Raw genomic sequence first — 14,449 nt, forward strand, 5'->3', positions numbered from 1 at the left:
TATCTACAGAAAACATTAGTTTTTAGTGACAGCTTATAATTGTGCCATTTTAAAAATCAAGATCATGCCAGGTGTGGTGGTTAATATCTGTAATACCTAATGGTAACAGGAGGTGAGACAGCACTGTCCGGAGTTCAAGGCCAACCTCATCAATGAAGCAAACTCAAGGCCACCCTGTCTCTAACTAAAGACAAAGGTGTCCTTAATTACCATTCCTACTCAGTAGAACACTAGAAATTCTTGTCAGGGAAATCAAGTTTAAGAAAAGGGGTTAAAAGCAGAAGTAATAAAATTAAGAGCTCAAAGCAGCAATATTTATACACAGCAACATTTGCTACAAAGAAAAATAAAGCATCTACAGACATATTGACAGAATGCATCGAGATTTCAGAAATTTTGTTGGCTCTAAGTGCGTTTTCAAAAGTGATTTGATTTCTGCACACCAGCAACAATTAATTTTAAAGTGCACATTCAGATGATACAACAATACACAAAATGCTTGGCTGATTCTAAAATGCATATTAAAGAATGAAAAGATAATGTTGTCAGGGTTTCTGTCCCACCTAGTCCTTGTAATCCTTAAGTCCCAAAGAAATCATACAGAGGTCTACATTAGTTATAAACTGATTGGCCTATTATCTCAGGCTTCTTATTAACTCTTATAACTTATATTATTAGCCCATTATTCTTGTCTATGCTAGGCACGTGGCTCGGTACCTTATTCAGCAAGGTAGTCACATCTTACTTCTTCTGTGGTAGGGTCAGGACTGCAGAGAATTGGCCATCCTTCTTCCCAGAATTCTCCTCTTACCATTGACCTGCTTCTACTTCCTGTCTGGTTGTCTCGCTTATACTTCCTGCCTGGCTACTGGCCAATCAGTGTTTATTTAAAATATAATTGACAGAATACAGACCACTGTCCCACAGCAAGATAGCAGACCTTTTTTAGTGAGGTAAATGTGATGCAAAGATAAAAAAGACTGGGAAGGGGAGATGCAAGCTCAAGCTACAGCCAGGGAGGCAACAAGGGCAACTTAAATTTCTATCATTTCTGAGAACATACTTAGTACTGTATAAAGGAAAGGGTAGTGAGAACTATATAATGGTTTATAAAAAATAATCAGCTAGAGGCCCAGCTGTGAGAAGAAAAATGATGCATGTTCCCTTTGCTCAAATAGCCTCAAACAAAATATATTAGACTATGGTCTAAAAATATGTTTAACTGGGAGCTGAAAAAGATAATTCAAAATTAAAGCTACACAGGTCAAAGAGGAGTCACAGGACCTGACTTAGATTATGATATGATTTACATGCACAGCCATAAATCAGAACTCCTTAGAAACTAAGTGTTTCTAGATAGAAAATGATCAAAATTGACCTTGAAACTCCAGCCACTCATGTGATATGAACTGCCTGGAATGGAAACCTGTGTCCTTCCAAATTCATATGTTGAAACCCTAATCATTCATGGACCTTAGGGACTGGTCTTCTGGAAAGCAATCATGTCAGGAGGGTGTGACCCACATGTTGGGATCAGGGCCTATATAGAATGCAGGAAAGCTCATTCCTGCTTTACCTCCACTCTCTCTGCCATGTGAGGATACATTTAGAAAACAGTCATGTGTAAACTAGGAAGAGGGCCTTCCCCAGATACTAAAGTTGATGACACTTGGATCTTGTAAATAAAACACTCTGCGTATAAACCACCCAGTATGTGATATTCTGTTATAAAGTAAAGAAAGACTAAGGTATCATGGCAAGAAAATGAGAGGCAAAAGGTCTTATAGTTTTGTTTGTTTTTTAGAGACAGAGTTTCTCTGTGTAGCCCTGGCTATGCTGGAACTTGCTCTGGAGCCCAGGCTGGCCTCAAACTCTGAGATCCTTCTGCCTCTGCTTCCCGAGTGCTGGAATTAAAGGTGTGCACCACCACTGCCTAGCTGAGAGGCAAATGGTTTTAACTGAAAGAAGGCAGAATCAGAAGATACCGTGTAGCCACCACAACGAACAGATGAGCTGGAATCTTGCTGGTAAGCCATAGCCACAGGGCAATGCACAGTTTAATAGAAATGGGTTAAATTAAGATGTAAGAGCTAACCAATAAGAAGCTAGAGCTAATAGGCCAAGCAGTGATTTAATTAATACAGTTTCTGTGTGGTTATTTTGGGGCTGAGAAGCCGGAAACAAACAAGCAGCCTCCCCAGTACACACAATTAGTTCATTTTTACCTCAGAACAAGTTCAAACTAGACTAAAGGCTTTTTGTAAATAGATCATAAGTTTAAAACTTTAACAGCTATACACAAGGTCAGAGTCACAGATGTCCAACCTAGATTGCTACACAAAGCACCCTAAGAAAAGCATGCTAATTCTTTGCTTACCAGTCTGCTGACAATAGACCTATGTTTCAAAGTCAGTCACTGGACACTGTGCCCCCCCAAATCTAGCCACAGTCTTATTCCTGTAACCGTGGAACCTTATGTTGCCATGGCAATGGATCAGCTCCTTATGGCTTACCCTGGGAATATACTTTTGACCATGAGAAGCAACTCTTGTAATTTTTTTTATCACTTCAAGGCTCCTGTAAGAAGAAATTTTTAGGCTAGAGGAGAAGAAGCTAGGAGTAATTAGAAGTAGGACAGGCTAATTAGTATAGAAATAGAGGAATAAAGAGACATGTTTGGAACAACATGTGTGTGAGACTTTTCCCTCAGATTAAGAGCTATCTGAAGTTTCCCTTTGCTAGGATATGGCTTCTGATCCAAACTCTGGAAGATAGCCCTGTGCAGAAGTCTCAGAGACTCAGCATCTTGATTGTATCCCTGGTGCCTATATCTGCTGAATAAAACCTCTTCTTTGTTAAAATTTATTTACGACAGACTGGTGAGTCTCTGAATAAGCCAAAGTCATAATGATGTTGAATAAATTTGTTATTTTTCAATTCCTCTGATTCTCTGCCTCCACTTAACAAGGAAAATATCTTTCTGACTTATTTTACCTTCTTCCAACCTCTTTGCCCTTTTCTCCACAGCCTATTGGAACACACTCTTCCTTCCACAGAATGATGTATTGCTTGAATCTAGGGTCACAAAATGAAACCAGTCAGAACTCTGTTGTAATTTTGTGCCTTTACTTTCTTTCAGTGGGGCACATTTTGTCGAAATGGAAGCTCTCGTCTCCCTTCATTTGGACTTAGAAATCTTTGTTTACCTTAGATACTATTGTGAGGTTGGAAGGGACTTGAACCTCTTCTCCCGTCTGCCTGCAATAAGTGCACTTCCTCTATTGAATGAATACACCTATAGATTCTGACCTAAGCAGTTATCTTAGTTAGGGTTTCTATTGCAATAAATAGACACCATGGCCACAGCAACTCTTATAAGGAAACATTTAGGTTAGGCTAGCTTACAGTTCAGAGGTTTAGTTCGTAATTGTCATGGGGGAAGCATAGCAGAATACAAGTAGACACGGTGCTGGAGAGGTAGCTGAGAGTTCTACATCCAAATCTGCAGGCAGCAGAGAGAGACACTGGGCCTGACTTGATCATCTGAGACCTCAAAGCCCACTTCCAATGACTCCCTTCCTCCAACAAAGCCACAAATACTCCAACAAGACATAGTTCCTAATAGTGCTGCTCCCTATGGGCCTATGGAGCCATTTTTATTCAGTCTACCACAGCAATTATCTGAAATTTTGAACAAAACATTCCAATTTCCCTGGTTAGACCTTTCTCTGCTGGGGGGAGGGCTATCTGAGGAGTGGAAAAAAAATTAAGCTTTACTGCATAGGTTGTCTGGGTTTCCCACCCTCTTGAAAAGGATGTAGAAGGTGAGAAAAGCAGGTAATTCCTGTCATCCATTGCAGACTCTCAGAAAACAAAAATAAAACCATACAAAGTTCAATAAGCCAGTGCTAAAAATCACAAACATCTTCCCCAGCAGTCTTTGGCTACGTTTTCTAGGGGTGTAAAAAATTCCTACACAGTCCCAGCATTCCTATGCAATGGATTTCCTCTTTAAAGGGGAGGGTGGAGAAATGCAGGTGCTCAGCTGCATTTCACAGACGCTTTCCAATGTCAGGTGACATCTAGTTGGCATTATGCACCCCAGTCCCTCCCGAAAGCTGTCCTCTCTCAAGCTGATCCCGACTTTCTTGTTCCACAGCTGTCTGACTGTTGATGTTTGAATTCAGCTTCAGCTTCAGTTGACTCTCTGAACACTGTGTAAGTCCTTCCCTTCTGTCCGGGAGAGTTTGTTAACACTATTAGGAAACAAACCTAGCACTGCCTCTAGGTACATCAATGGGCCAGAAGTCCCGGTAGGGAATTCTTCCAGATGACGAGAGGACATCATCCCACCTCTCCAAGCAGTTGTAGGGCTCTAATGAAAAATTAAAAAAGACTTAAAAGACTAAGAAGCAAAACAAACGCCCCAACAACAGAAAACAAAATGCTTTGAAGTCATGAGAGAGTCGGTCATGTTGTTCAGTTTCTCATAGGTGTATTTATAAGCTTGGGACTTCGCTGAAAGCCTTCAATGGTATCCTCATCTGCTGACATGTTTAGCCTTGCTCATTGCACCTTTATTCCAGCATTCTAAGTAGGATACAGGCTATAGATTATATTAGAGGCACTGAAAGACGTCGCTTCCGATACAGAACGTAAGGAAGGATCCTGATGCATGGTCACTACAGATGGGAGATGGTAGGATCATGGCCTTCCGAAGAGACGTGCGGATTTATTTATTTATTTATTTTACACCATGGCCTCAGTTCTTCCTTTCTCCTCTCCTCCCAGTATCTCCCTCCCATCTCCTGTTTGCCCCAACCTGCAATCCACTCCTCCTTCATCCCTATTCAGAAGAGTCAGGTTTTCAAAGTCTGTGGTGACAAGAAGCTGGAGGTGATGACAATAGAAGCCAAAACTTTTTTCTTTTTTATTTTTCACTCTTAAAAACTTATAGTTCTATGGGGGCTTAGAGTTGGCTCACGGGCTAAGAGTACTTGTTGTTCTTGAAAAGAGACCTAGGTTCAATGCCCAGCATCCATATGGTGGCTCTCCACCTCCTTGGGTACCAGGCATGCATGTCTTACACAGACACACATACAGGCAAAACACTCTCACACAAAATAATAAAATAATTTTAAAAATATAATTCTAAAGAAGGAAATGAAGAAGTGCTCAGTGTCCTGTGGGATGGCTGTGACAAATGCCTGCACCCAGGTACCCGTTAGCCAGATAAGGAGTATTTCCTTTCTTTTACCCATACGTTCATTTGAACGTCCACTTCCATCCTACAGCAGAGACAGTGTTCTGAATTTTGCTCTCAAAGACTGGTTTTCTATTTTTTAACTTTATAAAAATGCAATCACACAGTATGTCAGGAGTTTGGCTTCCTTTGCTCAACATGTTTTTGGATTTCTTCCATGTTTTACGTATATTAAAAAGGGAAAAAATATATGATTCAACCGTTCTTTGAAATATTAATCTATAACATATAGAAGATTCTGGAGATGTAAAATTAATCTCAGAAGTTCATTTCAGGTAGAGAGAGCTATAGAAATATGTAAAGTGATTAGATTAAAATAATTCTTTAAAAGGTGGAAGGTTACAAATCAGAACAACTGAACGGAGAATGAGAGGCCTTGGAGGAACCAAAATCTCGGCAGCTGTTCAAGTGTAATGGGATGAGACGATGCACTCCAAGCGAGCTGACTGAACCCAAGGTAATTTACCTGAGCGGATTGGCATTCCTTCAGCAATAAATAAGAGGGGAGAAAGAAGGTGAAAAAGGCAGCCCACAGAATAAGAAAAGTGTAAGTCATATATTTGGCAAAAGTTCTGACTTCATAAAAAGAGGAAATTAAGCTTGTAGAAAGATAATCAGTATCACTCATTATTTGGGAATTTCGAGGCTAAACAACAGTAAGAGACTTACATATATCTATTAAAATGTCCAACTCCAAAAACACCTGACAATACGAAATGTTGGTGAAGATGCCGTCATACGGCAGTCTCTTACAATCTTAAACATATTCTTGTTGTGTGTGACAGTTGACCTCATGTATTTACTTGAACCAATATTTGAACAAATACAATGCCCAGGTATTTGGTCACAAGTTAGTTGAAGACAGTCCAGTCTACTGTAATGTGGCAAACTTCACTGACCAGTTGAAACCCAGAAGTGAACATAGAAGATGATCATACTGACCCCCTCCAATACCTTCAGGACGGAAAAAATTCTTCCTGACAGCCTTTGAATTGGGATTTGGGACATGGGAATTTGTATGTTGGTAGAGGGGAGGAAGGTGCTCCTTCTGGGTTTTAAGACTATCGGCTTTTAGAATGAAGGTACATCGCCAGCTCTCCTGGTTTTCAGGCATCCACATGAATACTGAAAACAAATCAGTTTCCCTGGATCCAGCTCAAAGCTTGTTACAGGTCTTGGGAGATGTCAGCCTTCATAAGCCAACCCTTTGTAATAAATTTCTAAATATACAATTCTGCGTTTTTCTGGAAAGCATTGACTAATATGCCATGCAAACAAATGACTCCCAGGTATTTATTCAAGTGAGTGAAAACATGGTTACCATTAAATCCTGCACACCAATGCTTGTAGAAGCTTTACTCACAATTATCCCAATGTTGAAGGAACCCAGCTATCCTTCAGGAAATGTCTGTCTTAGTTACATTTTCTAGTGCTGTGATAAGACACCATGATCAAAGTAAGCAACTTGGAGAGGAAAAGGCCTGTTTTGCTTACACATCCCAGATCACAGTTCATTGAGGGAAACCAAGGGAGGAATTTACATGGGACAAGAACCTGGAGGCTGGAGGTAATGCAGACACTGAGAAGTGCTGCTCACTGGATTACTCCTCTTCGCTTGCACAGCCTATTTCTTATAGCACCCAGAACCACCAGCCCAGAGATGGGACTACCCCCAACGGGTTGGGTCCTCCCCCATCAATCACTAATTTAAAAACTGCCCTATAGGCTTGCCTACAGACTGATCTTATTTAGTCATTATTTAAATAGAGGTACCTTTCTCTCAGGTGACTTTAGCTTGTGACAAGTTGATATAAAACTAGCCAGCACACTCTCTTAACACCTTATAGATGCTATCACAAAATAACACAAAAACTTACTCCTTATAATCTGAGAAGCTGGGCAATAACATATCAAAGTGCTGCTGTCCAAGGTATCTGGTGAGAAGCAGCCTTCTTGTTCATACCCAGCAGTCTTTTCAGTAACTTAGTGTGACCCAAGAGCAGAGGATATTCTGGGAATCTATTTTATAAGGGGATTGGTCTCATTCATGAGGGCTCTGTCTTCATGACTTCTCAAAGGCACCACCTCCCCACACCATCACCCTGGAGTTTAGGATTTGAACATACGAACTTTTGAGGACATCAACATTCAGAGAATAACAATAGGGAAATTAAACAAAACACATCACATTCATAATGGGATTTTATTCTGCTGATTTGTTTAAAACAGAGCTATCAAGCCATTGATAGTCTTTTCTTTTGTTTTTCTTTTTTCTTTTCTTTTTTGTTATTTTGTTTTGCTGTTGTCTTTCAGACGGCGTCTCACTCAGTGTCCCAGCCTACCCTTGAACTTTCAGTTCTCAGATGCAGATACATCCTAAATGAATATTGCTAAGTTAAGGAAACCAGATGGCAGAGGATATCTATATAATATGACATTCTCAAAATGCAAAATTATAGAGAGAAAAAAACCAGTCTACTTGTATTTCAGATGTTTAAGCAATCTCAGTAATGTGGGAAAAGAAACAGGTGCTGTCCTTATGCAACACTGGAAGTGGAAGAAATCAGAACAAACAGCATGCAAGCATTTCAATATACTACAGAGATGTGGGCTAACAGGACTATGCTAGTTAGTTTTAATTGTCGACCTAATACAACCTAGAATCAATACGGAAGAGGGTCTGTGGGTATGTCTGTAAGGGATTTTCTTGATTATCAATTAATGCAATTGAGGTAGGAAGACCCAGTCTATTATGAGTGGTACAATTCCCTAGGCAAGGAGTCCTGAACAGTACAAGAGAGAAGTAAGTTGACTGAAAGCTGAGAGCTGGTAAGGATGTGTATATTCTTTCTCCCCTTTGGAGTGTAATGTGATGTAACTATCTCCTTGGGTTCCTGTCTTGCCTTCCCAAATGATGAATTATAATTTGCTATTGTAAACCAAATAAACCTTATTCATTTCCAGGTTGTTTTTGTCTGGGTATTTGTCATGTGAGAAATAAAAGTAGAATGAATACTGATTCTTCTCTACCTGCATCACACAACTGGACAATTAAGGAAATAGATAATGGGCAGAGAGAGCCAGATTTCTCACTAGTGAGAAAACCAGTATTTACAGATAAAGATGGGGAAGAAGCTGGGGTAATCTATATGCTCATAGATTAGAATTAAAAACTTTAGTATTAATTCACATTTAGTCTAACACTGACACAGTTATCTCGTTAGCTTTCCATTACTGCAATGGCGGTGGCTTACCTTGGCTCATGGTTTCAGTTCATGGTCCCTTGGTTGCTTCTAGCCCCAGAGTGGGGTAGGACATCACGAAGGAAGCATGCATCAGAGGGATGCTGTTCTTCTCAGGGTGATCAGGAAGCAAAGAGAGAAAAGAGCAGGACAGAGTCCCAATATCCCCTTGGAGAGCACATCTCCAACGACCTACTTTCTCCAAACCAATCCCACTTTCTAAATTTTCCATCAGCTTTTAAGAGTACCATCCACTCAGAAGCAAGGTTTCAACATGGGAACTTTCAAGCGGGGATATTTTGGGTTCAAATTATAACAGTTACAGATAGGAATATTTATAGGTCATGTAAATCCATAGTTAATGACACACTTTTATAGATAGATAGATAGATAGATAGAGATATAGATATATAGAAATAGATATAAATTTAGTTCTGTTGGAAGGAAAAAATTCTAAAAATAGTGACCAGATTTTTAGTTTCTAATACTATTCTCCAACAAAATGAACTCAAGACCCTTGAAACCATAATTGATTTTATCACTAGGGCAGAAAATATACTGGATGAGCCTAGGGCATCTTGTAGTTCTAGAAAGGAAGGATATGCTGAACAAACAACCCCCAAAACACCATGATGAGATTATGTCAAAGTTATGTAAGAGCCAAGTGAAATAACTCTCAACAATCCAAATTAGAACAATTTAAGAAGTAAAAAAGAAGTATAATTAGATTAAAATCCTAAGTATAAGTCTAGGCAGAATTTAAAATAATTTATCTAGATGTCATACCCTTTAGAGAGTGGTACCTCCTTCTCAAATGTAAACTTGTGTGGTGATTTCCTCCAAAGGTATTAGGAGAGGGTAAGAGAAGCCTCTTTACAATTGAAGAACCAGACTCAGATTTCTTAGTCAAGTGTTTAAGATCTGTATTTGCAGTAGTGTGTTGGTAAGTTTTCACTGGTCCACTTGGCACAAGCTAGTAATCTAAAAAAAGTTAAAGAGGAAATCCAGTTGAAGAAATATCTCCTTTGGATTGTCTATAGGGAAGTCTACAGAGAATGTACTTGGTTGACACATTGTGTACAAGGTTCCAGACCACAGTGGGCGGCACCACTCCTCAGCAGGTAGTCCTGAGGGTGTATAAGAAAGCAGACTAAGGAAGCCAGGAGGAGGAACCCACAAAGCTGCAATCAGTTTCTAATTGCAGTTTCTGCTTCCAGGTTCATGACTTGAGTTCCTACTGTGTCTTCCCTCAGCTAAGGAATAGATGTGGAAGTGTACGATACTATAAACCCTTTCTCCTCCAAGTTGTTTTTGCTCATGGTGTTTATCACTGCAATAAAAGGCAACCTGAACAAGTGGCCACCATGCCATGTGTATGCATTCTTTATATTTTAAAAAGATTTCGAGGCTTGCCTTTGGGTATGACAGGGCCACCTGTACAGCAAAGAGTAGCCTCTTCCACCTCCTCAGCTCCCTGAGTGCTACACCCAGGGAATCAATCTTTTCATCCTGCCAAGACAGGTAACTAAGTCTTCCCCCCCCCACAGGAAAATCTTTGGGCCTATTTTACTCAGCAGCGAACAGCAAGCACAACTGCTAAGGCTGGTGTTCTCCAAGGACTAGGAGAGACTTGGGATGGCCTGTGTAGCTAAAAAGCTGTCTCATTTCTACTCATTTATCCCTCTCAGATCTGTCTAACAGCATTTCATAACTTAAGGTACTGGTAGCTCATTATCTCATTTGTTAAATTTCCTGCTAAAACGCAGACAGGTGTGCCTCTTTAATAGGCTTCATAGTCTAGGACTAACAGGTTTCAGGTGTGTCTTTAAAATTCCTAGTTCTCAATTCCCTTTAATTGTCTTCTAAAATGTTCATGTTCCAGTTGTCTTACAGAGACCTGCAGCTTCCTAAAAAGTTGTGCTGCTTTATCAAAAAAAAAAAAAATTGATCTGGTAAAAACTAACAGTCTCCAGAGTGTATTTTAAACCCCACCCATTTTTAAAGCATATTTTATAGGTCACTCCTGCTGTCTGGGTCAAGACCAACTTAACAAAGGGCCATCCAGACAGTACCAACACCTGCACCAGCTCCTGGGAATTCACCACTGGTACCAATTCTTTTGGTTCAAGGACCCGTAAAACTAAAATCTGGTTTTATCCATTCTTGGGTCTCACTTATACACTCGAGCCTCATCTGTACAACCAGGACACTTCTCTGTCCCATTCTTTCTGGCAGTTAATGTCTCTTCCCATGGGTAGCCCCATTCATAGGGCCAATGATAACAATATATTTTTTTCTCCTAGCCACCTGCCTTCTTATCTCCCTCAAGGAACAGCTGCCTGAGGTCTCCAGGATGACAGTAAACTGGATGCTGCTCCAGCCACACCTCTCGCTGAGCGTGAGCCCACCAACTCTCAGCTCTCCCCTCTCCCATGTTGCCCCATGCCTGCAGGAAGTAGCCAGACTTGAGTTGGCACCCCCTTATCCAAAGAAAGTCAGGAATGTTGGGTCAGCTCCTTGGCATCCATTTATACAAAAAGTCTGGAATGTTTAGCTGGGGGCTTCACCCTAGCTCCTGGCATAAGCTTTCTCCCCTGGGAGTTGCCTCAGTTCTAACTCCACCTCCGAAAAAGCCCACCAAACAGTGACCCCTCCACAGGGAGGGTCAAGAAAGCCCAACAAACGGTAACCCCTCCCCAGGGAAGATCAAGACCACAGGCTATTTAAACTGCCTCCCAGAGAATGAGCATGTGGTCTCTGGGTTACCTGTGGTCTCCTATGTTTTCCCGGGACAAACAGGAGTATTGCTCTTCTCATGCCTAGGTATCACTACAGTGATACCTAGTCCTGTATAGATGAAGTGTACCTTCTCTGAAATGCCAGAGTAGTTCAAATTTCAGACTTGTTTTTGGCCTTTTGGAACATTGAATATACATCTTGAACAATGGAATTCAGTTCAAAACAAAAAACTGTTGTTTTACATATACCTGATGCATGACCTTTCCAGGGAGACATGAGCACACACCTATTCATCCCAGATAGTGCACCGACAACTGGTGAGATGACTCCACCAATGATTTTACTGAAGTCACACAGGTAAGCATGGACGAGGGGCTGCCTATGGGCTCCTGGGGACTCCCACCTCAACCCCTCTGACAGCTAATAAAAGATGCATCCCTTGGCTCTCTCCACCAGAGAGCCTCTTCTTCCTGAGGATTATTCACCTTGCATCTTTAAAATCCCGGAGGGAGTCCTGTGAGTTTTGAAGCCTCCTGAGCTCCCTAAGTCTTGCAAATTTCATGAGCCTCCTGGGTATTCTAAGTCTCCCTCTGGGAGGCAGTGTTTCAGTTTGGAGGACTAGACAACACCTCTTTACACAATTAAACTAAAGGTAACTTCTCAGGGTTTTTTTCTTCTTCTTCTTCAACTATTTTGTGCAAGAATTTGTGGCATTTCTCTCTTGGGTTGTGCCAATGTTCATAAAGTTTTGGATTTTTGAAACATTCTGATTTTTGAATTGACCCTCTTCTACAGCTTGGCAAAAGCACACTCATTTGAGTCTGCCTCTTTTCCAGAGAGAGGGGGCTAGCAGGGTGATTATTTTTATCTTGATCCGCACAGGTTTTTGATGTTCTGCCTAGATCCCACAGAGGTATATTTAGAACTGGTGCTTCCTGCCAGTGCCTAGGCCTTGTGGGACGACAATGTTACTTGCCCCTCACAATGGCTGAACATAGCCTGGAAAGGGAGTTTCTAGTCACAGAAGTCTGGGCAAATATTTTAAAATGTGATTTAACTTATAACACGAGGACTTTTTTTTAAAAAAGAAAAAAAAAGCTATCTGACTTGCTAAATCCTCTCCCTTTCTCTCTCTCTCTCTCTCTCTCTCTCTCTCTCTCTCTCTCTCTCGCTTGCTCCCCCCCCCAACAGTTTAAAAATATTCCCATTCAAGAAGAGAAAAGAGTTTGAGGGAACAGACGAACACCAAGTGTTTCAATGTTCCTCTCCAGATCACACGTATGTGTATGTATGTTTGGATTGTAACAGCAGGGAGCACAGTAAATGTGAACAGATGAAGATTTCAGTTCACTCCCATGTTGCTATGGAATCCTTTTCTCTCTGAAAATCAAAGTTCTCCATCTGTTTTAGTGATTGTGTGTTCATTGCTGTGCCGAGGGCCAGCTGATCTAACAGACATGCTACAGAACAGATTCTTCAAACCAGAAAGAAACAAAAGCCAAACAAGTGAGAAACAGAACAAACAGCACAAGAAACCAAAGGGCTCTCCAAAAGGAAGATAGTTGTGGATAAAACGGAAGGAACTTGGTTCCAGGTCGTACTTTCACAAGGGCAACTTAACACATAAATTTCCCAACAGTGTGGTGACCATGTACTGTTTAGGTATGCTGTAAAACCAGCCAATAAATTAGAAAATGGTTTTATGAATGGCTTCAAGACTCCCAGTGGGTAAAAGCACTGTTTTCCAAAACAATTAGCATGGAAGTCAAAGATAAAACATTTTGATGAGAATGACGAAATAAACATGGGATTAGTAAAAAACTTTCTAGGAGAACAAATTGGTAATGCTGTACTATGTCTACAAGCAACAAGCATTTTTCCAATAGCCAAATCTCTCACTCAGTGCATATTTTCTTCATAGTATAATGAATAAGAATCTTCATGTGCTCCAAAGTAACAGCAAAAGCAGAATGGCTCAAAATCCAGCACTCGCTCTATTTCTGCAATGCGTCTTCCCACACTGACACACACGTTACGGCTCTGGGACTGTGGTTAATTTTAAGCTCAGCCAAGATGGCAGCACACCCACACTCCCGGGCTTAAAATACCCCATCTTTCATCGCGACTTCTTCACACCTTACAGAATTCATATATGCATGCAGTCATGGCAATGGTATTTCTCCAGCCAGGTTCTGCACATACCGTACATCTGCCACCGAAGATGTGCTTGTTTCTGTGCGCTGATGTTACTCCTCAGGGAGACGGGGGTGGGAGGAGGTCTGCTGCAGACGAGAGACTTGAGTGAGATAGAACAGGAAAATGACTTTCTGTGTCCCTTAAAACTCAGATGGAAAACCAGGAAACCCGGAGCCACTCCTCTTTACTTCTTTCAGCAGGGACTCCCCGTCGGGCTGTACGCAGCCTTTGAGGACTAGTCAAACCAGCAGGTGCTGAAGGCTAGGCCTACGGGCCACCAAAGAACTGAGCGTGACGGCCAGAAGACAGTGCAACAAGGAAAGCCTGAACTAGAACTGCATTCCCTTAGATAGTTCTTGAGAGAAATCAGCTGTTTGTGGTTTCAGTCCTTCATCAGCAATCTGCTCCTTCGTTTGTTCAGTAGGGGAGGGGGTGTCAAGAGGTTTGGGCTCTTCCTTTGCTTCTTTTTTTTTTATGGCATCCTCTTAAAATTTCAGAGTATAGGTAGAACCATATTATTAAAGAATGAAGTCATTTTAAACCTTAAAAAATACCAAGAATATGGCGTGTTGCTTCCCCTCCCCCCTCCTCCCTCCCCCTTCCCCCCCCTTCTCTATCTCTATATGCATCTCTTATAACCTTGCAATCCCTTGAAAGGCTGCTCCTTTCAGTGGTGTGAATGAGAAACTGGCTCAGAATCCTGCAGTGATAAACTCTGAAGCAAGAGCTCTGGCCCGGTTTACTAGAGACTTGAGCCTTGTTTTATCTGCACAAGCGCAGCTTTAAACCACAGAGAAGATGTTGGTCACAGCCCTTTGTTTCTGTTGTTGAGATGCACACAGGAGATATCCTTTGGAGGAAGACAGACGCACTGAGTTACAGTCACCCTAGACCATCTAATGCCACTCGATTTCCTTATAAACAAAGGACAACCAAGGTGCCCTTCCTCAAAGCGACAAGCTGTGATCCGTGGGATAAAGGCCCCATGGACAGCCAGGGGGCAATATAG

At 41.3% G+C, this 14,449-nt stretch overlaps 1 protein-coding gene across 36 annotated transcripts in view; it reads right to left on the reverse strand.

The window, feature by feature from the left end:
* The window catches only part of Nrcam (neuronal cell adhesion molecule), a 255,166-nt gene that overhangs the window by 156,506 nt on the left and 84,211 nt on the right, over window positions 1-14,449 (reverse strand). Inside the window, exon 1 of one of the 36 annotated variants that reach the window (XM_085697696.2) lies at window positions 13,447-13,486. The exons of the other annotated variants lie outside the window; for them this stretch is intronic. The gene's annotated coding sequence lies outside the window, so the exon portion shown is untranslated. Of the gene's footprint in view, window positions 1-13,446; window positions 13,487-14,449 lie in introns of those variants that run through there. 36 annotated transcript variants of the gene reach the window in all.

The sequence above is a fragment of the Myodes glareolus genome, chromosome 11 (assembly GCF_982192425.1).
Source record: "Myodes glareolus chromosome 11, mMyoGla1.1, whole genome shotgun sequence".
Lineage (NCBI taxonomy): Eukaryota > Metazoa > Chordata > Mammalia > Rodentia > Cricetidae > Myodes > Myodes glareolus.